The following is a 25,382-nucleotide window of genomic DNA, read 5'->3' as shown; positions in this document are numbered from 1 at the left end:
CTGGAGGGGTTCACAGCCGAGTGTGAAGCACCTGCGATGAGAATCAGCACCTCCAAATCAGAGACCACGGTCCTCAGTCAGAAAAGGGTGTCCTGCCCTCTCCGGGTCGGGGATGAGATCCTGCCCCAAGTGGAGGAGTTCAAGTATCTTGGGGTCTTGTTCAAAAGTGAGGGAAGAATGGAGTGGGAAATCGACAGACGGATCGGTGCAGCGTCTGCAGTGATGTCGACTTTGTATCGGTCCGTTGTGGTGAAGTGGGAGCTAAGTTTAAAGGCGAAGCTCTCAATTTACCAGTCATTCTATGTTCCTAACCTCACCTAATGGCAGGAGCCCGTGTGTCATGACTGAAAGAACAAGATACCGAATCCAAGCGGCCAAAATAAGCTTCCTCCGCAGGGTGTTCCAGCTCTCCCTTAGAGATAGGGTGAGAAGCTCGGTCATCCGGGAGGGGATCAGTCCTCCTCAGTCAGTCATCCTCTTTTAACAGCCCTGGTTTTAGAGATGGGATGGGTGGAGGTGTTGGTCTGTTTCATGCAAAGCCAATGCTCACTCTGACGATCTCCAGTGTCATCTGTAAATACCTGAACAAAAATTCATTATCATCAGAATTAGGGGTGGCCACAAACCAGACCTATACCACGCCACGGGCCATTTTGTACTGGTCAGCACAGATAGACTGGAAAACCTCTGTCTCTCTCTCTCTATATATATATATACAGGTATATATTCACACACGTGTGTGTGTATAGATTTGAACATATGTATAAGTGACTGAGATTAAAAATTGAAGATTGAGTTCAGTTTTTGGTGTTCAAGCCTTGTCTTAAGTGCTCCTTTTCACTGGCATGACCAGTGGCCTTGTAGAGCCACTGTCTAGGTATGTCCCTGATAAACTCCCAAGCTCCAATTCAGTGTGACAGACAAATGGACCAAAACTTTAACAAGTGTATGTGTGTGTTTGTGTGCGCGCACGCATGCTTGCGTACGTGCGTGTACCTGTGTGTGTGTGTGTGTGTGTGTCTGAGAGAGCAAGCATGGCATGAGGAAGAGAAGCTGATATGGGGTCTTATAATGGGAGAGAGAGTGTAAGAAGAGATATTGAGGGAAGAGGTAAAAGGAGGGAGTGTACAGTTCTGATAGATATTGATAGAGATTGTAATGAATGTGGTGAGGGCACGGCACCCTCAAGCTCTGCAGTGTAATGCTGGGTGACAGTGTATTTGTACTAATAACCCTTAAAAGTGGTGATAAAATACTCCACTCTCCTACTGGAGCCCCTGATGGATGCACTGGGAGTAATTAAACTCCATTAGGCTGTGGGACCACTTACCATGCATCTGTGTCCGTGCATGTGTGTGTGCGTGTGTGTGCTTGTGTGCTTGTGTGTGTATCTGAAGTGTGGGTTTGACCGTCTTAAAGCACTAGTCCTCTTAGACATCAGGCTATTCAAGGTAGAGGGCAAGTATAGAGCCATTGTCTGTGAATTCGAGCTACATCTATTGCAGTATCACACATATTCTCTAAGGAAAGTGGCCAGGATTACAAATTCACCATGCAGTTAAGTCCAGATCAGCTTGCCAGGGTACCGTTTGAAACTCTTGAGTTCAGCCTGTCAAACTCAGTGAGAATTTAGCATAATGGGTTTGTTACTTTCATTTATAGAGTAGTAAGTGATTCAATTGCAAAATAATTTTGGCTCAATAATTTGATCATAATGACAGATTCTGGAGTTTTTATTTTTATGTAATTCCATACGTGTATGCGTGTGTGTCTGTCAGACATAGACGAGATTACTTTATGGACTCTGATGTGTATCTGAACCTGTTTCTAGATTGATTGATGGATTTTAAAGTAAATAAGGTTCTTAAACTTTAACTTCAACTGTATTTTGGAAATCTATACATTCAATTCAAAAGTCAAAAATTCAAGTCATATTAGCCATCATTGAATATTTAATCTTAGATCCTGCCGCAGAAATCAACAAAGGAGGACAAACATCAACTGTACAGTAATGCCAGTCCTTAAATTTTTTTAATTAACTTGAATTACAATTCATCAGCACAAATAGTGCATTAGTCCTGTATGGTGGAAGAAAGCAATCTAAGAGTGTACTGGATACAAATACTCTAAATTCCTCATAGATTTGTGAATCCCCATTCTAAAAGACAAACAAAAAAATAAAAAACAAACAAACAAAAAAAAAAACAACACTGATTTGTGCCCACGTGCATATTTTCTTTCGGTAATACACTAAAATGTTATTCAAGTACCATGTTCCTTCTAGTACCCCTGGAAAACAGCCCTAAGCACTAGAAGAAGGTTATGCCCCTCCAGTAGAAGATAAAATTGTTGGATATGGTTACACCGCAGTATCTCGCCATTATGGCAGAAATGAGAGTACTGTATTGTACACAGAATGAAACAGTGATAAGAGACACAGAAGATGTTTGCAATTTTTAAACTTGTCATCAATAAACCTTCCTCCACCCATATATATACCTTGTGTAAGGCTAGCTTTTACTTTCGCCTAGTAAATGTGAGACTTATTGAAGTGTATTACACATGCTTAGCTGCAATAATAATAACGATGATGATGCTGAATATGACAATCGCATTTATCTTACCTTTCAAGAGATCCAAGGACACTTAACAATAACTTATTGGAGTAATTAAAATATTGCATATGTTAGGAGTGCCATGATAGTGGGAAGTAGCTTGCCTTAGCCACCAGCAGTTAACTGGCCAGCTTGACACCAAACAGCAGTGTGTCAAACGTTTACAGGAGAGGTCATGCAGGCAGCTGATCAGCTGGTAATGGCAGCATCTTGCCAGGGACGGAAAAGTTCACAGGCCTTTCACAATGCAGATATATGAATACATTAATAACAATTTGAGTAAATACAGTATGTGACTGTCACGGCCAGAACACGAGGTTGGACCCAAAATGCACAACTCGGGAGATGTAGAGGCAGTTCGGGAAACGTATTCAGTCCAGTGTCGGAGATCAGGCAGGCAGTCAACAGGAGCAGCAGTAACAAAAACATCAGGCGTAGGAGGCAGGTCAGCGGGCAGGCAGGAGTCAGTACACGGGAGATCAGGAATGGGATTACGAGAGTGTGCCAGTGACTCCCTCCTCTTAGTCCCTCATGGCTTGGTGTTCAGGGCCTGTAAGAGAGAAGAGTTTCCCCCGCAGGGGTGAGGTGCCGGGCAGTAAATCAATAGCACATTCACATGGCCGGTCAAAGCAGCCGCTACCTCACATTCCGTGGACACGTGTTGAAACACCTGCGTCATTGCACACACAAAGGACGTCCAGGTGCAGCAGGTATCGGAACCGCGGCTCCATTCGGCTGTGGCCCAAGTCTCTGCTCTCCCCGTCAGGTGGGATATCACAAAGGCTATCCGGGAGAGGTCAGTGGGGAAGGCGGAGGGCTGCAATTCAAAATTGAGATCACATTGGACGAGGAAGGGTTTAATATTACCATGACAGTGACCAAGTGGGTAACAGACAAGCCTGAAAGTTCTGAAGGCCACTTTGTACTCCCACAGTCGCGTGGCTGACAACACCCGCATTGTTTCATGTGACGTACGCATTGCCCCGCGAAGCATCTCTGCATAGCTTGGCGCCCACACTTCAAATAAAGTTGCTTTGCGAGGAAAACTGCGCAGCTCATTTCTCGCGATTGGCCCGTTTTAGTCACATGCAGTATCATCATTCCTCCCATCGCCACATACCACTGATGCCGTCGGTTTCTCGATTGATAAACATAAAGGCGAGCGACCGGCTGTGAGCGAGCGAGCTCCGGCGAGCCCTGGGGCCGCAAGTGAGGTCTGGCAAGTGAGCTCCGGCGAGTGGGCCCATCGCCAGAGCTCGCTCGTCAGACCCCACATCATTCCGTCTGAAGAACCATCCGAATATTCAACATTATTTACAGCCACAGGTTCACATCTGTATGGACATATTCCTCCGTCTTCCCGATCAACCGATGCTGCTTTATCTTCATCAGATGAGGTTAAATCAGAGAAATCAGCGCTGGCCACAATTGTTTCCCAACGTAAGCAAGACTTTGTTGCCGTGCCTATTACGTCACATCTGCACACATTGGGCATGTGACTTGCCAAAATGGTGGCAGCCATGAAAATTCTTAGTTGACGATAAAAAAAAATCTTCTCAAAACACCATTAAATGGGAGAGGATTAACATCACATTGTCAGGGTACAGTACATATGACATGACCTATTGGATACCTTCTTAATCCAAACCACTGGAATTTCCCTTTAAAAATGGACTTTAATCCATGTCACGATTGAAGAAAATTTATAAGATCAGCTGGAGTTACAGGTATGCTTGAAATAGCATTGCTGATACGTTTCTAAAGATGATTTATTTTTGAATGGCCTTTAAATGCCCCCAAAGATAAAAATCAATTGAGATCTGACAATCTAAGAGGCCATAACAGAGGACCGTGTTGACCAATCAAAGCATTTGGAATGTACCGATCTAACCATTGATGCATCAGAATACAATATTGAGATAGCGCTCCTTTTTGCTGGATGCCAATTGGGAAGTTACTGTCCTCGATTAACAAGGATCATGGAAAAAAGATCTCCTTTTTTCGACTTTGAGACTTATATCCACAAAAAAATTATCCAATAATTTGGCACTCCATATGAAAACAAACAAAATAAAAATATGTATAAACAGACAAACAAATAGATGTGGATTTTTTTCTTCTACCCCAATACTGAAATTTGGCAGGATAAAAACTCCAATAGTAGATAAATCGGGCAATTAATTTATTAAGTATATAACATTTATATAAACAAAACAGAAAACTTGGTATTACTATTTATTTGAAAGTCACTGTCTTTGTCCTACGATGTAATGTGCTCTTGTGTAAACACACACACACACACACACACACACTGTTCATAGGTTCAATCTATCTATCTATCTATCTATCTATCTATCTATCTATCTATCTATCTATCTATCTATCTATCTATCTATCTATCTATCTATCTATCTATCTATCTATCTATCTATCATCTATCTATCTATATCTATCTATCTATCTATCTATCTATCTATCTATCTATCTATCCAATTGCAGGGCACATAGAGACACACAGCTGCACTTACAATCACACCTGGGGGCAATTTAGAGTAATCGATTAATGTTGCATATTTGTGGGATGTGGGAGTAAACTGGATTGCCCGGAGAAAACCCACGCATGCATGGGGAGAGCATGCAAACTCCACACAGGCGGGTCCGGGATTGAACCCGAGACCTCAGAACTGTGAGGCCAACGCTTTCCAGCTGTTCCACTGCTATCTGAAGTTAGCTACGATAGGCTCCTGCACACCCATGACCCTTGTGAGGATAATAATTTATAGATAACATTCATCAGTGTGTGTGTGTGTGCGTGTGTGTTTGTGTGTGAGTACCAAGCCCAGTTATCTTCAGGCAGGAGGCAGGGTACACCCTTAACTGGTTACCAGCCAATTGCAGGGCACACGAAGACAGACAACAGTCCCACTCACAATCACACCTAGAGACTCCAATGAATGCGTGTTTTTGGGATGTGGGAGGAAACCGAGGTGCCTGGAGAAAACCCATGCAGACACGGGGAGAACATGATATTTGTGGTGGCACGGTGGTGCATCTGTCCGCCTCACGGTTCTGAAGACCAGGAATCAAACTCTGGACCCCACCTGTTTGTTTCGCGGGAGTAACTCAAAAACTGACTGGTGGAAGCAGTCCCCTCTTGGGTATTGCAAATTTTGAACTCAATGGCTGTTGGAAACCTCTGCTACAATCCTCACTCTACCCTACAAAATGCAAGTCAGTGTCATTGGCATCTAGCACATTGCTGAGTTTTTCATACAGAATACCACTGAGTTCTCTCCTTTGTTGTCATTGACTTCAGGGTAGACAGTAATTTTACTTAAAATTGAGGGGGAGAAGCTCACGGAAATTCCACCACTGTGAACCTCATAATTTAGGAGCACAACTCCTATATTTTGTTTTCTTTATAACGCTACCAAATGGTACAAAAGAATCCAATGATGTGCTATGCATCAACACAAAAGACTGGGTGAATACACCATGCTGCAAGACAGCTGGAAATATCGTGCTCAGTTGTTTAGCCTCCAGTTGGTAATTAAGGAGCATAAAGGAAAAACATTACCAAAATTGATGGAATAGACAACACATACATAAATGTACACAAACGCATTCTAAAAGCACAGAGATGCACGTCTGCAGGTGATTCTCGAGGCCTCACAGGCTATTCCTGGCACCCAAGCAGGTCCGATATGCGCTGTATCCCTACTTTTAATGACCCTCCGGGGAACCCTTACCTGATGGACCAGCCTAGCCAATATGCCCAGGTGCAGCAACACAAGTGTTTCATTAAAAATTAAAGCCAACTTTTTGGAGCAAATCTCTCAGTTGGCACACAGGGGCGCCAGGGGAGAGAGTAGTGTGATTTGAATTAAAAAAAAAAAAAAAAAAAGATCCATGGCACAGGTCCCAATTTAGATGAGTCCCTTGTCTGCCCCCCCCCCCAGAAAAAAAACAACAAAATCTATTACTCTTACTCCTTTTCTCTCTAATCACTTTCTAACTTGACTTGTTGTTCCTCTAAGTAATTAGTTGACAGTTGCAAAGTGAAGGTGATGATTGCAAATGTGCTCTGGTCTTACTATGTGCCACCAATTACTTGTAGTTATCAGTTGGGTGGTATATAACATGGTGGTGTCATCATTATCAATAGGATGTAGATTTTTAAATGTGAAAAAATTCTACTTTTAACACTAAATCGTGCATATATGTAACATAAACAATTTGGGAACAAAACTATTTCACATAACACTCCATTTCAAACATGCACCTTAGTGGAGGTTTACACTCTCTGGGTACCACTCCGAGTTCCAGAATAATTACCAAGCTCTTCAGAGAAATCATTTCTATGATCATGCAGTGTTTCAATAACATCAGTAATTTGATTCCATGTTAGTTTGGTAGCTAGAATGACACTCATTATTAGAACCAAATACTGTATAGGATGTGAGTGACACTTTTATCCTTTGAAGTAATACCACATATTTTTCTCATGGGGAAAATCATTGTTGATTGCACTAGTTGTAATGAGGGTGGAATCGTGCCATAAAAGAAAATAAGTTTATCACTTTAATTATATCAATTCTGTATTCTTGTATTCATGCTCAAACAGAGCCAGGAATGATTTTGTGTTTGTTTGCCTTTATGATTGTGTGTTTAAACAGCTGGATATGACTCAAGTATTGAGGTGATGGCTGTTCTGGCATGTTGACGTGTGCCTTCGGGTGCTCAGTGTTCTCCATTTCACGGATAAAAGAGTTAGGTAGCGCTCGCGCAGACATACACAACCTCACGCACGAACACACACAAACAGGAGCCAGACAACGACGACGTAAATGCATGCAAAAACATCTACCCACCTACATAGACACACTAGGGAGAGGAGTGCAACAAAGTATGTGTGTATATCAAATCCTCAAAGTGAATCCTGTTTGCGGGCCTGATGTTTCTGCTGTCTGCTGCTTCATTATTACAACTCGCTGTTTCTGAGATGAATAATTGATACTTTGTGCGGTACTATTTGATAATCTTCATCCGCTGTTTATTATTAACCTAAATTCCATATACCTGCACTAATATTCATCTTAAGTCTTTAGAAATGTATCACATATTAAATGTCATTTCATGATTCAATATATGTAAAAAAATATTTCACTGTAGCATTAGGTACAAAGAGCAATTTTATTTTAAAATATTCTGAGTTTGTTTACATAGAATTTTATATAACACCAAATTACATTAATCATAAAATAAATTCCAATAACAAATAAAACCTGAATCATTTGACTCAACACATAACTACTTACTTAGTAATAAATCATTATTTATTTATTTATTATTCATTATTTATCATTTTTTTTTAATTTTAATTACTGTGCAGTTTATGGAATCCTGGACAGTGTACGTTATCCCAGCTGAGGCCGGGTGAACGCTTCATCTTTGCACAAGCAGGAGATTTCAAATCCCCATTTAACCCTTCCTGCATGTTTGTGGTTTGTCCCGGCAGACACAGTGCATAAAAGACCCCAGTGAGTTGACAGTTTGGCAGCCTGAATCTTGCCGCTGTGATGTGAGTGGTTGCAGCTCCACTTCTTTGCAACGTTTTCCATGAATATTCTTTTCATATTTCTCTGCCAATGCTATTGTAGAATGAGTGTGGAATTATGTATTTATTTTTCATTTCAATTCCTATTGTGCACTTATTCATTAATATATATGTATATATTCATTCCATGCATACTGAAATTACATCAATTCTTCACCAAGCTAAGTAACGATTTATGCTGCACATTTAATTTTCTGTTGTGTTTTAATCAAATAAACATGTTCCAAACACCAAAAAGATTTTACAGAGAAAATACCTGTTACTCCCCATTATACATAAAACAATTAACGTGATATGAAGGGGAAAGACAATCTATAGTTTGGAGGATTTATTCAATTTGCATCCATAATTGTGCGCAATTTAAAAACTCATTATTTTACAATTTAGTGCATTTATCAGCAGCTGGAGGGCAGATAATGGAGGGACTATAGGGGGCTAGCATGGGCCCCTGATGGACCCCAAACGTGATGCAAAGTACTAAAATAATGATGTTCGTCTGTTTCTTCTTAAACCGTGAGATTTCAGCAGGGAGACACATGAATAATATCCCACACCCCTTTCTTAGGAAAAAAAATAGCAACAAAAAGACTTGAGGAAAAAAAAACCCTTCTACTGCTGGGGATGATCATATCATTTCTACCTGATTTTTATACTTTTGATAGAATTACTCAATAGTAACTTCACTATTTTTGCTGAATAGTTAACGATGGCTTTAGACATACTGCAAAAGCATACCTTGCACTAATTTGTTTGTGTGAAAAACTATTTCGTCAGTAGATGCTCGTAAGTTGCCAAACTTTTTGACAGACAGTGCTTTCCTTTGCATCTGTCATACCCACAAGAGTCCATGCAGGAACAGGCGTGCTGATTCTTTTCATCTTTTTGTATTCTGACTTGATCTGCTGGCAAGATGGCCTTGTTAAGCTTTGATAAAGCCTGTGGATTCTCAAGGTATGATTGTACTTAAAGTTGGATTGTGGCTCCTTTAGTGTGTCAGACTCTTTTAGTGTGTGCGTGTGAGATAGCCTCTCCCGTAAACTCATAATTGATCGTTTACTTTCACTCTTTGCGCCCCCTCTCAGAGCTTTAAGTATGAAATTTTAATTAGGAGCGCTGACAGGTCTGGTGCATGATCTGCAGCCTTGGATCTATCACAGGGGAAAAAAAGGAGAAAAGACTGAAAGAAGAAGTGTGAGTAAGACACTGTCTCATCTATTTCTTCCACTTCCTCATCCCCCCCTTCTTATCCTTCCCACCCCCTAACGCGAGACCCAGACTGAGCAGCAGGTGCCATATTACTGTGTACAGAAAAGCAATTAGGCAGCATATTGGATGAATGAGGAGTGCATTAATATTAGCAAGTGCATTTGTCAGTGGCGTTTGATGCAAGTCCTTTTCTTTTCTTTCTGCAACATTAAGATTGTGGTGCTCATAAATTCACTGCTTAAACCACCATCTGCTGCACTGTCAGCCGACACCGAGGAGAGAGGAGCCATTTATTCCCTTCTGTCTCTCACACTGGGGAAAGAGTGAAAGACAGATAGATAAGAAGAAATGCATTCTCTCTCACTTTCTTTTTCGTTCCACAGGGAAAGGCGATGTATTAGGATTTATGGAGATGTTTGGCTCAAACCGAGCGACAGAACTCTTAAATCTAGTTTGTTTCTTTTGTCAGTAGTGCTACCTTCTGCTTACCGATATATATGAGGACTCATTGCTTCGCACTGAACTCAAGAAGGAGGTCAATTCTGAGGGATGTAGGAAGAAATCACCAGAAACCGCTGAGTTTCCAATTACATTTTAATCTAGTTCAGCAAGTTTACAGGGGGTATACAACAAAAACTTGAGCACTCTTTCATTCTTAAGATGATGTTCCTCCAGAAACATGAAACCATCATGCCTGCATTTAGGTTGCACGGGACTGTAACCCGGTATTGGAAAAGTGGCAAAATATTTCGCTCTCAAAAATCTAACGATAGCCACGTTTTTTAGTACTGGTACTTTAAGAATAACCTGTCCTGTTTGCTGCAGTTCGGCAGATAGAGAACAATTCCCCAAGCTTTTAATGTGGGACTTACTGTTGAAGATTTCCATAAAACTGACATGGAAAACAAACAACAACAAAAAAAAAAAACCCAGAATCAAACAATCCGTATCTAGGGTGTGCGAAATTTATACGAGTATTGTCATTACCAGGAACGCATGCGCAATAATCACAGCGCAGCCAGAGTGTTATGCAATGTTGTTGTTCTATAATATACTGTGAATCGTCTGTAATATTCAACCTGACTAAATGAGAGTGAATCTTCCTTTATAATATAGTACATAATTGCAAAAATAGATTACTTGGAAAATTATTTGTATCACAATAATTTAGTTAAATCACTGTACAACCACACAGTGATAATACTGATTTTGTTTTGTGATATAAGAGTAAATGAATTAATTTGTTAATATAGTCAGCCAGGAATGCAGTTCCAGTATCAAAGTACTTTCACCATCAGTCCTCACTCACTGTGTTTTGTTTTTGTATTCAAAATAAAGACTTTCCTCTTTAAAAAGAACTAACTTGTTAATTATTGGAGCTGTGAATTTAATTCAAAATGTAATGAACTACGAACTATGAACTGAACTAGTTCATTTCGCCGATCCCCCAAAAATTGTTCAAGCAGGAACTTTTGCAGTGTGTGTGTGTGTGTGTGTGTGTGAGTGTATGTGTGTGTGTGTGTGTGTGTGTACATTTTCTGTATATATAGTCACATTCCAAAAACATGCTTGGTAGGTTGATGAAGTCTAAATTGTCCATTGTGATCATCCAGGTGTGAACAATTTTTATTGTTGTTGATATGTGCCCTGCAATTGGGTAGCGACCAGTCCAGGCTGTACCACACCTCTCAGCCAGAGTTAGCTGATCGACCATTGTGAGGATAAAGGGTATGGAAAATGGATGGATAGATGAAGTTCCATGTTTTGTTGTTCACGAGTTCACATTTACTGATGTTTTAGTCTTTTTACATAGTATTATTTCAGTACCCGTATTATAGGTATATTATGGAGGTCAGAATTTTTGTATTGTGACAACAATATCCTACATGGACATCCCGCAAATCCCAGCTGATTTTAAATATTTTTAAAGCGGCACAGTGGTAAAGTGTTGGCCTCACAGTTCTGAGGACCCGGGTTCAATCCCGGTCCCACCTGTGTGGAGATTGGATGTTTTCCCCGTGCCTGCGTGGGTTTTCTCCGGGCACTCCGGTTTCCTTCTACACCCCCAAAAACATGCAACATTAATTGGACACTCTAAATTGCCCCTAGGTGTGATTGTGGCTGTGACTGTTTGTCTCCATGTGGCCTGCGATTGGCTGGAAACCAGTGCAGGGTGTACCTTGGCTCCTGCTCGTTGAGAGCTGGGTTAGGCTCCAGCACTCCCCGTGACCCTCGTGAGGATAAACTGCTAAGAAAATGAATGGATGGATGGATGGAATCTGTACAATCTTTGAGTTCCATTAAAAAAAAAAAAAAAGATAAGAAACCAAGGTTCTTGAGTTAGGTGATTTGGTAATAGCTGATTTAGCTGTGTGTCACACCATAGCAGGAAGTATACCTGCGGTAGTTTCAACAGAATAATTTGACATTTGGGTTTTGTGATCTGTCTCTGCAATGGCAAGTGAATCTTTATTGTAAATGTTTTTCCTCGTGTAGACTGCAAAGGTGTCCAGCACTACGCTTAAGGTGGTACCCCACTGTACAACAGTACTGATCAGTTAACTTTTCACAATAAGTAAAATAGTGAATTGTGAACACTATGTGAAATACTTATATTTAAGAGATCATAAGAGTTTTGTGATAATTTGTTTTTTTTTTTGCAACTAACTCAAGGATTTGAGCGTGAGACGTTATCGTATTCCGGCGGAATCACTGCATAAACGTGTTATCGGTTGTATGAGAATTTAGTATTTGTAGATACAAGACAGCAAAGGCATTTCTGGCAGGCAAACCCAGCACTGAGCCACTGTGTGCTCCAAGGTAGGTATTGCAATCTTGCTTGCACACATCTGTTTGTCTGGACTTGGATTGCTTGTGTTCAGACATATGATATACTGTATTACTGTATCCGTGTTAGTCAGAGGGGTGCGCTCCCCTTCACCATTAAAAATAGGAAAAGAAAGGAAGAAAAACAGACGTCAGTGAAAGATTACTGCCACACCGCTGTCACCGTGACGGTGCCCTCTGGGCATTATGGGGGTGAGATTGGACGGGGAGTTTAGCGGGTTGTGGGGGGGGTTGAATACCACTATGCTTCGTTCTCTCACTGTTTTTCTCTGTGCCCCCACCCTCCTTAGCCCTTTTATTTTCTTAGTGATTAGCTTGCCCTGCGGTGAGCACTAAGCGGCCTAATCTGTAACAGTGAAGTAGTGGGTGGAAGCTGAATGACAAGAGAGAGACACTGATAATAAACACAAATACACCATCACTGCATTTGTATGTTGAAGTATATTTTCTTCTATATGAACTTCTTTTTCCTGTGACTTTTTGTATATTATGTTCATTTAGTTTAATCTTTAATGATAAATGATGGCACCATCCCATTTGCTCTATCTTTGTTTCTTGACTGCTTTAGGAAATTTGTTCCTGATAAACATACGTGCAAAAATTTATATAACTGCGGTTGTTTTGTAAGATTAGAAAGTTGTATTTGACAATACGATAAACGACCCCAACGGGAAATCCAGTGTAAAAAAATTTAAAACGTATGGTAATAATGCATACTTCCTTGGTAATTGTGTTTTTCCTGTCATGCAGACATTAAAAAGTATGGATGTTTGATAATTACTGCCAATCAATCAATCAATCAATCAATGTATTCATTTAACCAGGAAGAATCCAATTGAGACAAACGTTTTTTTTTTCAAGGGTGACGCGGCCAAGAAGGTAGCAATATGATTCTAATCTACAATTTATGTTAGTTGCCCCCTATAATGGCTAAAACTATATCCTTTGGCTGCAAATGTCCATTAGATTAGTAATTCCTGATAATCTTTTTTGCAAATGGGCTGGTTCCACGAAAAGCACCATTTTGATAGACCGTATAGAAACAAATAAAAACAAATGAATAAAACACAACTTATCTATGGCAGCATGGTAGCAGAACTGGTTAGAGTATTGGCCTCACAGTTCTGAGGACGTGCACGTTCTCCCCATGCCTGCGTGGGTTTTCTCCCCAAAACATGCATGAATTTGAGACTTGAAATTGCCCATAGGTGTGATTCTGAGTTGTCTTTGTCTATGTGCCTTGCAAATGGCAGACAACCAATTCAGGTTGTGCCCTCCTTCCTGCCTGAAGATTGGCTCCAGCACTTCTGCAACCCTTGTGAGGATAAACAGCTCAGATAATGGATGGATGGACTAGCTACTCACCACTAAGCTGAATGTAGTTGTTGTAATTAGTGGGAAGGGCTTGTTTCTTTTCAAATAGACGGTCCCATCCTGTGGTAATACGTGACAGTAAGTAAGTGAAGAGTGCTACTTAAATCGAGTCTAGTGCTAATTTTCTTTTGGTGTCCGTCATTTCAGAAAATCTCAATTCACAAACATAGGATGTTGGAAATGAAAACAATTCTTTAAAGGGTTCATTGCCTCTTACATGAGCATGTTGCCCCATAGTGTATTGCATAATGAAAAGACCAGTTTGAAATAGTGTTACAGAGGTGAATGCACCTGATTTTCAAAATAAAAAATATTTTAGACTTTGGTTATCAATAAAAAGTTTTTGTTCATTCTTTCTTGTGCAGTTTGGTACCAAATGTCATTTGTATAACTGTGATAAGAAAAGCTCTGGAGAATATGACTCAAGGGTAGCTTATACATGCTGAACAGGAAGGGTCCAAGAACTGACCCTTGAGGAACCCCATAGGTCAATGCCATTTGTTGAGTTTGAGCACTTCCAATGGTTACAAAGTAATACCTTTCCTCCAGGTAGGATCCTTTGAAGGAGGGTTCCATTTAGTCCTACCTATGTTTCCAACCTGTTTTGCAGTATATTTTGAACTACCATATCAAAAGCCACACTGAGATCCAACAAGAACAAAACTGACAACTTTCCTAAGGGCTTATTCAAGCATATATCATTTACCACTTTGATAAGAGGAGATACTGCACTGTGATGAGTTAGGAAACCTGATAGAGATTTGTCAAAAATTCCATTTAAATTGAAAAATCGGTTATTTGATTAAAAATAACTCAGCAATCTTGGCTCTGAAAGGGAGATTCAAGATAGGTCTTTAGCTTGCTAACATGGAAGCGTCCAGCACTCTGTTTTTTAGAAGAGGCTTCATGGCAGGTACTTTAAGAACTTTAGGAAACTCGCCAGACTGAATAAGCAATTGATTATTTGCTGCAAATCAGCTTACACAAACTTCTCATTAATTTTCAAAAACTCAGGTGGTATTAAGTCAAGACAGCCCGTTGATGGCTGCTGCTGCTGAACAGCTTTTTTTGTTTGTTTTTTACAGTTTTTTGGTCAACTTTCTCAAGTTCTGAGATGGTAATCGAGTTTTCCCTGGTTGTCTTCCAATGTAGTAAGTTTTAATCATTTTGATTATTTGTAATCGTTTAACTTGATGGATTGTATTTTTCACTAAAATAAGCAAATTAATTGCATTTATCAGCTGTTAGGAGGTCTGGCGCTATCTAATTTGTGGGGCTTGTGAGTTTGTCAACCTCAGCAAACAGAGTGTGAGTATTGTTCTTATTAATGATTGAGAAAAAAGTTAATGTCCAGCCCCGACTAACTTGATTAAAATGACAAAGACTTTGTCTGGAGAGATTATAGTCAGTTTGGAGTTGAGTTTTTCTCCTCTTTTGTTCTGCTTTCCTACACTTTGATTTCGAGCTGTTTACCATCATTGTGCGACTCCACGGTGTTCTAGGTTGCCTCAAGTTTGTCTTAGTTTTAACAGGAGTGTTAGCATTCATGACATTTTACATTTTCCTGGTAAAACTGTCCAAAGGTCAACTATCAAAAAGTCAACTGTTTCCGCATTCACACTTTGTGGCATAGCTACTGTCTCCATAAACTCAATGGCCATACTCTGCTTTATGTACTTTTGATACAATTTCAGCGTTCCTAAAAAAGACCTGGTCGAAGATGTGACCTGAAGTGTGAGCTGGACTACTAATGTCAGAATCAAAATCAGCTTTATTGGCCTTGTATGTAAACAACATGCAAGAAATTTGTCTCAGGTAGTTGGAGCCGCCCTAGGACGACATGCATGTTGAGTACGACAGCGGATCAACAGTCAATTGAGTGGGAACCTTATCCATCCATCTGCCCAGCCAGCCAGCCAGCCATTTTCTTAGCAGCTAATCCTCACAAGGGAGTTGTGGAGCCTATCCCCGCTGTCAATGGGCAGGAGGTAGGGTACACCCTGAACTGGTTGCCAGCCAATTGCAGGGCACATATAGACAAACAACCGCACTGACAATTACATCTAGGGGAAATTTAGAGTGTCCAATTAATACTGCATGCTCTTGGGATGTGGGAGGAAACAGAAGTGCCAAGAGAAATTCAACACAGGCATGGGGAGAACATGCATACTTCACACTTGCGGGCCCTGGGTCGAACCCTGGACCACAGAACTTTGAGGCCAACGCTTGACAGCTGGGTCACCGTGCCGCAGGAATCTTGTTATTATTATTATATTTTACTTTTTCATGTTTCTTTTATCTCACTGTTGTGCAAAGCATTCTTCTAGCAATTAAAGCTGTATGAATGCCCATTAGAGTGATAGTCCAAGACTTCAAGGAGTGTATGCAGTTTAAAGTGACTAGTTGTGTGACAGCCCATCATATATAATATTAATACTGATTGGCCCACCACGGTGTCACAACAACAAATCAAGGCAGAAAACTGGCAGCACATTGGAGTGGAATTGTACATCAGAAGTTTAAGAAATTGATTGCAAGAACGAAGAAGTTGTTGGAATGCCTACTAGTTTTGGTTTGCATTGTTGCTGTGTTCAAGGACAAAGTGCAGACCCATGTTGACTGCATCATTTGCAGACGTGTTAGCTCGCTAGACAAACTGCATTCGGTCCAGCTGGGAACCTGTGACACTCTTGAGATGGTCCATGAAGCGTTGAAGGGACTTCATGACCACAGATGTCAAGGCAAAAGTCGTTTAGAACCGAGATTGCAGATTTTGTGAGGACTGTTTGAGCTCCATCAAGAATCCATTCGCAAAGCCAGGTCCGGGTGAAGCACAGGTGGCGGAATGTTCGAAGTCTTTCCCGGTCCTTAGTGCAGGAGTTGAAGCTATTTTTTTTTTTTTTTTTTTTTTGCTGGGAGGGATTTAGATTCTCAAGGTGAATTGACGGCCGCGCCAGTCGGTGTACTCACCTACGAAATTTCACTTGGATCCTGGCTTGTCTTCCCCTTGGGCCTTGCTGCCTATATATATGCTGCAGACCAAAGACGCTGTTGCCTTTGCTGCTGCGCTGAGTTACACAGGGAAAAGATCCCATGAAAATGTGAGAGTTTTCGGAAAAAAGTCCGGGAAGACTATTTGATGGTTTGCAAGTCATCACTTCTGTACTTGAGTCAAGAGATGACTGAAAAACACTAAAACATAGAAAATACTAGGGAGAACCACACTGAGGTGACCATATGAGTCGGCACCATCTTGAGAAAAAATGTTGAAAGAGGTCAATTATGTCCCATGTGACAGAGTAGATATTTTTAGTCATGTTGTCAATATGAATGTTAAAGTCTCCTGTTATTACACAATAGGTGGAGTGAGTACAAATAACTGACATCAGTTCTGAAAAATCCTCCATATTTTTTTCATTGTATCTGGGAGCTCTATAAATTATCAAAACAATAACCTTTGACTCACCTTCACCTAAAAATACCCACAGATATTCAAATGAGCTAAAATCAAACAGGATAATTTATTTAACTGAAAAAATGACAAAATATAACAGCCTTTTTTCCCTATTCGACACTTGGTCATAAAGTTAAAATTTGCTGAGGGTAGGTCATTTAAAATATTACTACAGCTACTTTGTTAACCACGTTTCATCTAATAACAAAAAGTCCAGTTCATAGGTTGTGATAATGTCATTATTGAACAGTGATTTATTACCCACTGACTTGATATTAAAAAGAGCTAGTCTCGCAGTTCTATATTCATGTTTTATCCTCACTAAGTTTGTAGCTCAACTTTTCTTGTGCCATATCTCTTTGACATACTTTGTGTCCCTTGTAATTACAGGGATGAAAAATGCTTGATCTCCATCGGGGTCTGAGTTATTCTGGAAAGTCCCCGCAGTCAGATTCACAGATAAGATTCTCCATGGGTGGAGGTATGGCGCTTTGCATCTCAGTTGACAGGGGTTTCAGGCGAGGGCAGATGGGAGGAAGATCTTGTGGTGGTGTGGGATGGCCTCTAACTTTAACAATGCCCTTCACCCTATCCATCAGACCTAAAAAAAGAATTTAGGCCTGTAGAGAGTTTTGCTTTGGGCTTGGCTCCATGGATCAGGGAGCGGGATGGGACATTGAAAGTGCTCGCTCATCCCATTTATCATTTGCTCCTCCAATTGTTTGGATGACACTGACAAATCCGTCTGCAACTCATGTCGCTTTAGCTCTTGCTCCTCCTATTGTTTGGGCACGACTGCAACCGTTTGTCTTTCATCCATGGAAACATTTGCATTGTTTTCCTTTCGGGCCGGCAAATGACGTAGATAGTAAAAAAATGTTGTCAGCCAATAACTTAACCCCTTGTCCATTTAGACAGAAATCATCTGCTTTGTAAAAATGTCTGAGCTCCCAAAAACAGAAATTGCAGAAAAGGCAGAAATTGTCAATGAAACACACAGCACTTAACCACTTATTTAATTGACGGGGCTCGAGAAACGTTCATCTCCAAATCGTACAAGTGGGAGAGGTCTGCTTATAAAAACACCAGCATGCAAACATTGCACTTTTGTTTGGAGATCAATGAAATCATACTTCAGTATCTCTGATTGCTGCTTGAGAACATTCATGGCCCCTTTGTGTATAATGGCGGATTTCACAGTTGGTTGCTAAATGATCTCCAGAATTTTTCAAGAGATCAGACAGACTGTCATTGGTAGAAGACAATACAATACTTTTGGTGATCTTACTGCAAAAACATTTCAAATCCTTAACAGCGCCATCACTATTAATATTTTGGGCTCCATTCTTTTCTTGTTTGATGTAATTTCATACCTTTCGGGGTTGGGAGAATTCTTGACCAGGGTCTTGTAAAGGGGCTCAAATTAAGTCTGATCTCAGTTTTGTATTGATTCCCATTCTTTTTTCTTGCCCTTTGCTGTAGCGATGACTGTCCACGGTCGCTGACTCGGTTTTGAGAAAGCCGACAATGCAGGCCATCTGGATTGTTTTGCCAGCCATTTTTTTTTTTACATCTGCCCTAAATCATGAAAGAACACCGTCTTCACTGCACCATATTGGCCCACCTAAATTGCTGTTTCCTGACCCAGCTCTCTTTTTTTGTTAGCTAAAGCAGCTCTGCTTTTGCCCCAGCCAGGTTTCTCAGCCAACATAGATTTAATGGCCTTGTCAGTAGCACGGCTGTCCTAATGTCTATAACAGCCTCAAGTTGGCCCTTAAGGAGTGATGAGACAGGAAATGAATGACAGGGGAAAACCATTTTTAATGTCCTTTTTTATGTTTCCAAAACAAGCAAATGAGCAACGTGGCTCAAGTATGCACCTGACAGCAAGATGTTTTTGCAACCTCCCCTTGGTCCTCAAAGAGAGAAATGGTTGGCGTGGAGAGAATTTGGAGGTCAGATACAAGAAGCTTGCCTGGCACAAAATCACGTCTTGTGTTCTGAATTACTGAGGGTTCCTTTTCAGCTCCACTTCTGTTCCTCTATACTTTCCCACCTTTTTTGGTATTCACTTTCTTTCCATTTTATTCTGCTTCTCATAAAATAGTAGTAAGAATGTTGTCCTATTAATGATCACTTTTATGAACCTTTGCCATAGCTTGTACATTGTGTTAGATCATATCTGCACCGTCAGAGTACAATTAAGCCTCCGCATTTTATAAAAGACCCCCTGTCCCCGCCTCAAAAAATCCACAAGGTAACAATTTGGGTAAAATTTGTGAAATGATATAGATGACCCTGTTGCACAAAGATATCAGCCTGCCACAAGCATTATTCAGTAATTCAAAGATGACTGGTTTGGACTTTTAGTCTGTTTTCAAACACCCATTGCATCTAGAAAAATTCTACACTTTTGGGGCACATTTGGTGATAGGCCTTAGCATGACTCTGGCCCAGAATACAAAGCAAGGTCCATTAAATGATGTGTGAACACAACTGACCTCAGCTTGATCAAACACCTACAGTGGTGAAAAAATTATTAGCCCCAGTCTCAAATTCTAATAATATTTTTTTAAGTTTACTACCTTAATGTTTTTAAATGGTTGTTTTATTGATGAAGGGAAATAATTGGTTGTGCCACCCTCAGCAGCAACAAAGAGACTGTCATTTTCCACAACTGGCTATGTCTTTCACATATCTGTGGTGATATTTCTTCCTTGCAAAATTGTTTTAATCCCACAACAGTGGAGGGTTTTTGAATGGAGCAGACTTTTTGGGGTCATGCCAGAGGATTTCAATATAATTTAGGTCATGAATTTGACCAGGCAGCTCCAAAACCTTCATGAGACGAGATGATTATTGGTGAAAGACATTCAAGGTATTGAACAAAGCTTTTAGAATCAACTTGAGATCAAGTGTGACAAGTAAATTTAAATACAGGACACAGAGCAGTCAACTTCACAGTTGGGAGGGTCTAACTTGAAAGAATTTGTCTTGGGATGAAGGTATGCAATGGTCCGAGAGCAAGTGAGCAAATTGTCAAATTTAACTGTTGTATAAATCCATAATTCATAGAGAGCAGAAAAAGGAGAATCACAAAAACCTAATCAGTTTAGCGATGTTGCAGCTTACACAGATGACTGCCAGAGACACTAATTGCATCATCAAGAAAGCCCTAAAGGGGAAATCCACTGGTTTGCGTTAACAATGTATCCAATAGGTCATGTAATATGTACTCTATTTTGACATTGTGATGTTAAATCCTCTCTCGTTTAATAGTGTTTTGAGAATATTTTTATCGACAATTACAAATTTTCAGGGGCGCTGCCATTTTCTCGAGTCACATGAACCTACGTGTGGGGATGTGACGTGTACCATGCCGCAAGAAAGGCTCGATTATATGGGACACTATTTATGCCTAGCGCTGATTTCTCGGATTTATCCTCATCTGATGAAGAAATAGCATTATCGGTTGATCGGGAAGACGGAGAAATACTCCCATACACAGCCGTGAGGGGCTCAGCCGCTCGTTTGATCGGGAAGACAGAGGAATACTCCCATGCACAGCCGTGAGCGGCATAGCCATGAGCAGCTCGGCCGCTTGGTTGATCTGGAAGGCGGAGGAATACTTCCATACACAGCCGTGAGTTGCACAGCCATGAGCGGCTCGGCCGCATGGGTGATCGGGTAGACAGAGTAATACTTCCATACAGATTTGAACCTGAGCTCCGCCGAGTGGCGGAGCCATGATCTTGCTTCCTCGGCTATAAATAATGTTGAATATTCGGATGGTTCTTCTGGCGGAATGACATGGGGTCTGACGAGCTCGCTCTCCGGCCGAGCAAGCTCCTGGCTCGGTGGGAAGCGAGCTCATGGCTCAGCCGCTCAGCGGAGGGAGCTCCCCGGCCAAGTGAGTTCACGGCTCCGCCGCTCTATATCAAAGTATTCCTTCGTCTTCCCGATCAACCGATACTGCTATTTCTTCATCAGATGAGGTTAAATCCGAGAAATCGGCACCGAGCATAATGGTGTCCCATGTATTCGAGCATTTTGAACGGCACCTCACATGTCACATACGTCTACGTAGGTCATGTGACTCGTGAAAATGGCAGCGCCCCTGAAAATTCGGAATTGTCGATAAAAAAATTTAACATCACATTGTCAAGATATAGTACATATTACATGACCTATTGGATCTATTGTTAATGCAAACCACTGGATTTCCCCTTTAAATAGGGGGTGTGACGAGTATAACGCGATTGGCTTTCTGTCATGAGAAAAATGGCAGCCAATGACATCCATCCTTTTTCTGAGCCGCCTGTCCTCACAAGAGTCATGGGAGTACTGGAGCCAATCCCAGCATTCACCGGGCAGGAAGCAGGGTACACCCAGAACTGGTTGCCAGCCAATCACATTCCACACGAAGATGGACAACAGTCGCACTCACAATCACACCTAGGGGGAGTTTAGAGTCTCTAATTAATGGATGTTTTGGAGATGTGGGAGGCAACAGGAGTGCCCAGAGGAAACCCACACAGGCACAGGGAGAACATGCAAACTGCACACAGGCGGGGTCGGGATTAAAGAAAAAAAAGTGGCATAGGTGGGTGACAAGTTTGTTCTATTCAATCAAGAATAGTTGTGTGGTCAGAGGTCCCTGAAGTCGGACAAGAGGACCTGCTCCCCAGAGGTAAAATATTTGCTAGGGTTCTACATTAAATTCATCTAGCCTTATGGGCCTTATATTGTGCACTCGGGTGCAGTCATGTTGAAAAGAGCCTTTTAAAAAAAAGTAATTGCAAATAATTGGGAGTGCATAATTGTTCATAATGTCTTGGTGAAAATGCATAGCATTCGTTTGGAAAAGCTCACTCTTTGAGCCAAACACGTGAGAAATGCACATCTTTTCAGTATCCTTATAAATCCATATACAGTTACAATATAACAAAAGAATGTCAAAGACCTGATGAATAATGAAAAATAGGCACAAAATTATCATTTGAAAATGAAGAATATATTTACAGGAGTTACCGGTTAAAAGCACCATATGTACTCCTCGGAGGGCTATTGTGAGACAACACCATTTTATTTTTTCTGTATCCTCAAAACCCTTTTCATTATGAGTTGTCCACTTGTCATGCCATTCCCTGATTTTCACATATCATGCAGTCACTGGTTTTGCTACAATCAGAGGGGGAAAATTTGTAAGCTGTATGCATGAGTAAGCAGATGGAATGAAGTGGTTGTGTGAAAGTGGTTGCCACTATTGTATATGTGCGTGAAAAGTTTCAATTTTGAGTAGAGAGAGTTCCTAACGGTGAAATGAAGATATTTCAGCTATTTGTCGGATAAAAAAAAAATTAAAGAACCAATTTTGATGGGTTTGGTTTTGAAAAATGCCACCTTGGGGTATTAGTACACGAACAAACTCATTTATCCAAAAAAACGTTTGGTGCAGGTCGCTCATGGAGCTTTTCCAGAAATACAGTATTTCCAAACTGGCAGTTTTATTTTTAATTTCTTCATTTCATTCTGCCTCAAACACAAACACAATAAATTTGAATCAAAACAATCGAGATGTTTATTCTGTAGATACAGTGAAGAAAATAAGTATTTGAACACCCTGCTATATTGCAAGTTCTCCCAGTTAGAAATCTTAGAGGGGTGTGACATTTTCATCGTAGGTGCATCTCCACTGTGAGAGAGATAATCTCAAAAGAAAAATCCAGAAATCACAATGTATCATTTTTTAACGATTTATTTGTGTGATACAGCTGTAAATAAGTATTTGAACACCTGAGGAAACCAATGTTAATATTTGGTACAGTAGCCTTTGTTTGCAATTACAGAGGTCAAACGTTTCCTGTTGTTGTTATTTGTGTGATACACCTGAAATCATGCATGGCACGGAAGGTTCCCCTGCTTAAACCAGCACATGTTAAGGCACGTCTTAAGTTTGCCAATGACCATTTGGATGATACAGAGGAGTAATGGGAAAAAGTTGAGACCAAAATTTAACTTTTTGGTCATAATACTACTAACCGTGTTTGGAGGAAGAAGAATGATGAGTTCCATCCCAAGAACACCATCTCTACTGTGAAGCATGGGGGTGGTAACATCATGCTTTTGGGGGGGAGTTACTACACATGGGACAGGACGACTGCACTGTATGAAGGAGAGGATGACTGCGGCCATGTATTGTGAGATTTTGGGGAACAACCTCTTTCCCTCAGTCAGAGCAGTGAAGATCGGTTGTGGCTGGGTCTTTCAACATGACAATGACCCGAAGCACACAGCCAGGAAAACCAAGGAGTGGCTCCATAAGAAGCAGATCAAGGTTCTGACGTGGCCTGGCCAGTCTCCAGACATAAACCCAATAGAAAATCTTTGAAGGGAGCTGAAACTCCGTGTTTCTCAGCAACAGCCCAGAAACCTGTCTGATCTAGAGAAGATCTGTGTGGAAGAGAGGGTCAAAATCCCTCCTGCAGTGTGTGCAAACCTGGTGAACAACTACAGGAAATGCTTGACCTCTGTAATTGCAAACAAAAGCTACTAAATCTACTGTACCAATATTAACATTGGCTTTCTCAGGTGTTCAAATACTTATTTGCAGCTATATCACACAAATAAATCATCAAAAAAAATACTTTGGGATTTCTGCATTGCTCTTTTTAGATTATCTTTCCCACAGTAGACATACACATATGATGAAAATTTCGGGCCCCTCCCTGATTTCTAAGTGGGAGACCTTGCAATATAATGGTGTTCAAATACGTATTTTCTTCATTGTACAATGTATATAAGCCTAAGACTAATAGCTGTGAATTTATTTAATTCAACTGTCACTATCGCTTGTGTTTAAACAGTGGCATTCCTGTCATGTTTTTCATACGGTCGAGCAATTTGGTGATTTACCGACTGTATGAGTGGAGATTACTCAGCAAAGTTTTCATTTTTTTGTGTGTGCAAAGATTAAGAGCCTATTTTTGAGTTTATATGAGTCATTGCTGGTACATTAAAATCAAATGGCAATAAAATTGCAATATAGCAGGGTGTTCAAACACTTATTTTCTTCACTGTAGTTTAGCTGGTTTTCACTGCAGCAGAAAGACTGTCCATATTTTGATCTTGAGCTATACGTACAGTACATACAGTATGATATATATTATACACTGTATATCCAACCATTCTCTGTACTGCTTATCTTAGCGGGAGCCTAGTCCGGCTGGCTTTGGACAGATTCACCCTCTGTACCGGTCACCAGCCTGTTACACGTCGACACTAGGGATCGCAACCGGTTACAAAGAACCGGTTATAACCGATTTTCGGTTTTTAAAAACCGAAACCGTGAACGGACTTTCGAAAACGGTTAAAATTTCCAATCATTTCTTCCGGTTCCGGTACTCCACATTGTGCTATTTTTTCAACATCATTTACACTTTTTTCAAGTTTCGGTGTTAGAGTAAAGTTGGACTCAAAGGAACATTCAGTTAAATCAAAGAAACATCAAACATGGCATCGAGGAAACGCTCGGTATACTTTAATGCCCTTTCTGAAAGTCTGAAAGAAGAATGTTAACATTAAAACATTTTTACAAAAAAAATAACAAAAATTTAACTTACACGAGTGCGTTGTTGAAAGCCACATTCAACAAGCTTGTTTGTCATTGTATACAAACGACCCCATTACCGTGGAGTAAATTAACTATCGATGGTGTAGCGCCGGAGAAAAGGAATCGGAGGCGGAGTGTCGGGCACAGGAACAAAACTTGTTTTATTGGCAGACATCAAAACACTACTCGCATAACGGGGGGAACTCTGAACCCGTCACTCCGGAAGAGCAACAACAAAAACAGTCCGTGCGGAAACCTGCACCCCAACTCGAGGTCCCGCGGGTGAATTATGTAAACACCACAATGGTACCGGTTTTAAAACCCGTTAATCGTTTTTTTTTTTTTTTTTGCCACAGCTGTTCGGTTAAAACCGATTATGAAAAAAGTGTTTTTTTGCGATCCTAGTAGACACTCCCATTTACGCCTACAGACAATATAGGCTCTCCAATGAAAGGTGGAGCGGAGCATCTTCGAGACATTTGTGGAGACTTCGCACAATTTAGCGTCGACTGGACATCATCCCCAACCTTCAGTCTGGGGTATCACCATGGTCCTGTGGGTCCAAGATTGCCTGCCAACAGGGTATGAGTCGAAATGTCTCTTCACTTCAATAACCCATTCTTCCAGATCCCACACAATGTTTCCAAATTTATAGAT

General features: G+C 40.8%; 1 long non-coding RNA gene across 1 annotated transcript; it reads right to left on the bottom strand.

The window, feature by feature from the left end:
* Nucleotides 1-1,908: 1,908 nt before the first annotated feature.
* On the bottom strand, nt 1,909-24,908 carry LOC133510030 (uncharacterized). Its single transcript, XR_009797499.1, has 3 exons — nt 24,736-24,908; nt 3,256-3,432; nt 1,909-3,165 (listed from the first exon to the last, which is right to left on the bottom strand). It is a non-coding gene; the product is annotated as an uncharacterized LOC133510030 (long non-coding RNA).
* Between the last annotated feature and the right edge of the window lie 474 nt (nt 24,909-25,382).

The sequence above is a fragment of the Syngnathoides biaculeatus genome, chromosome 12 (assembly GCF_019802595.1).
Source record: "Syngnathoides biaculeatus isolate LvHL_M chromosome 12, ASM1980259v1, whole genome shotgun sequence".
In the NCBI taxonomy this organism is placed as follows: domain Eukaryota; kingdom Metazoa; phylum Chordata; class Actinopteri; order Syngnathiformes; family Syngnathidae; genus Syngnathoides; species Syngnathoides biaculeatus.
Note: the sequence above shows the minus strand (reverse complement) of the source record. Positions and strands in the feature narration are given on the sequence as shown.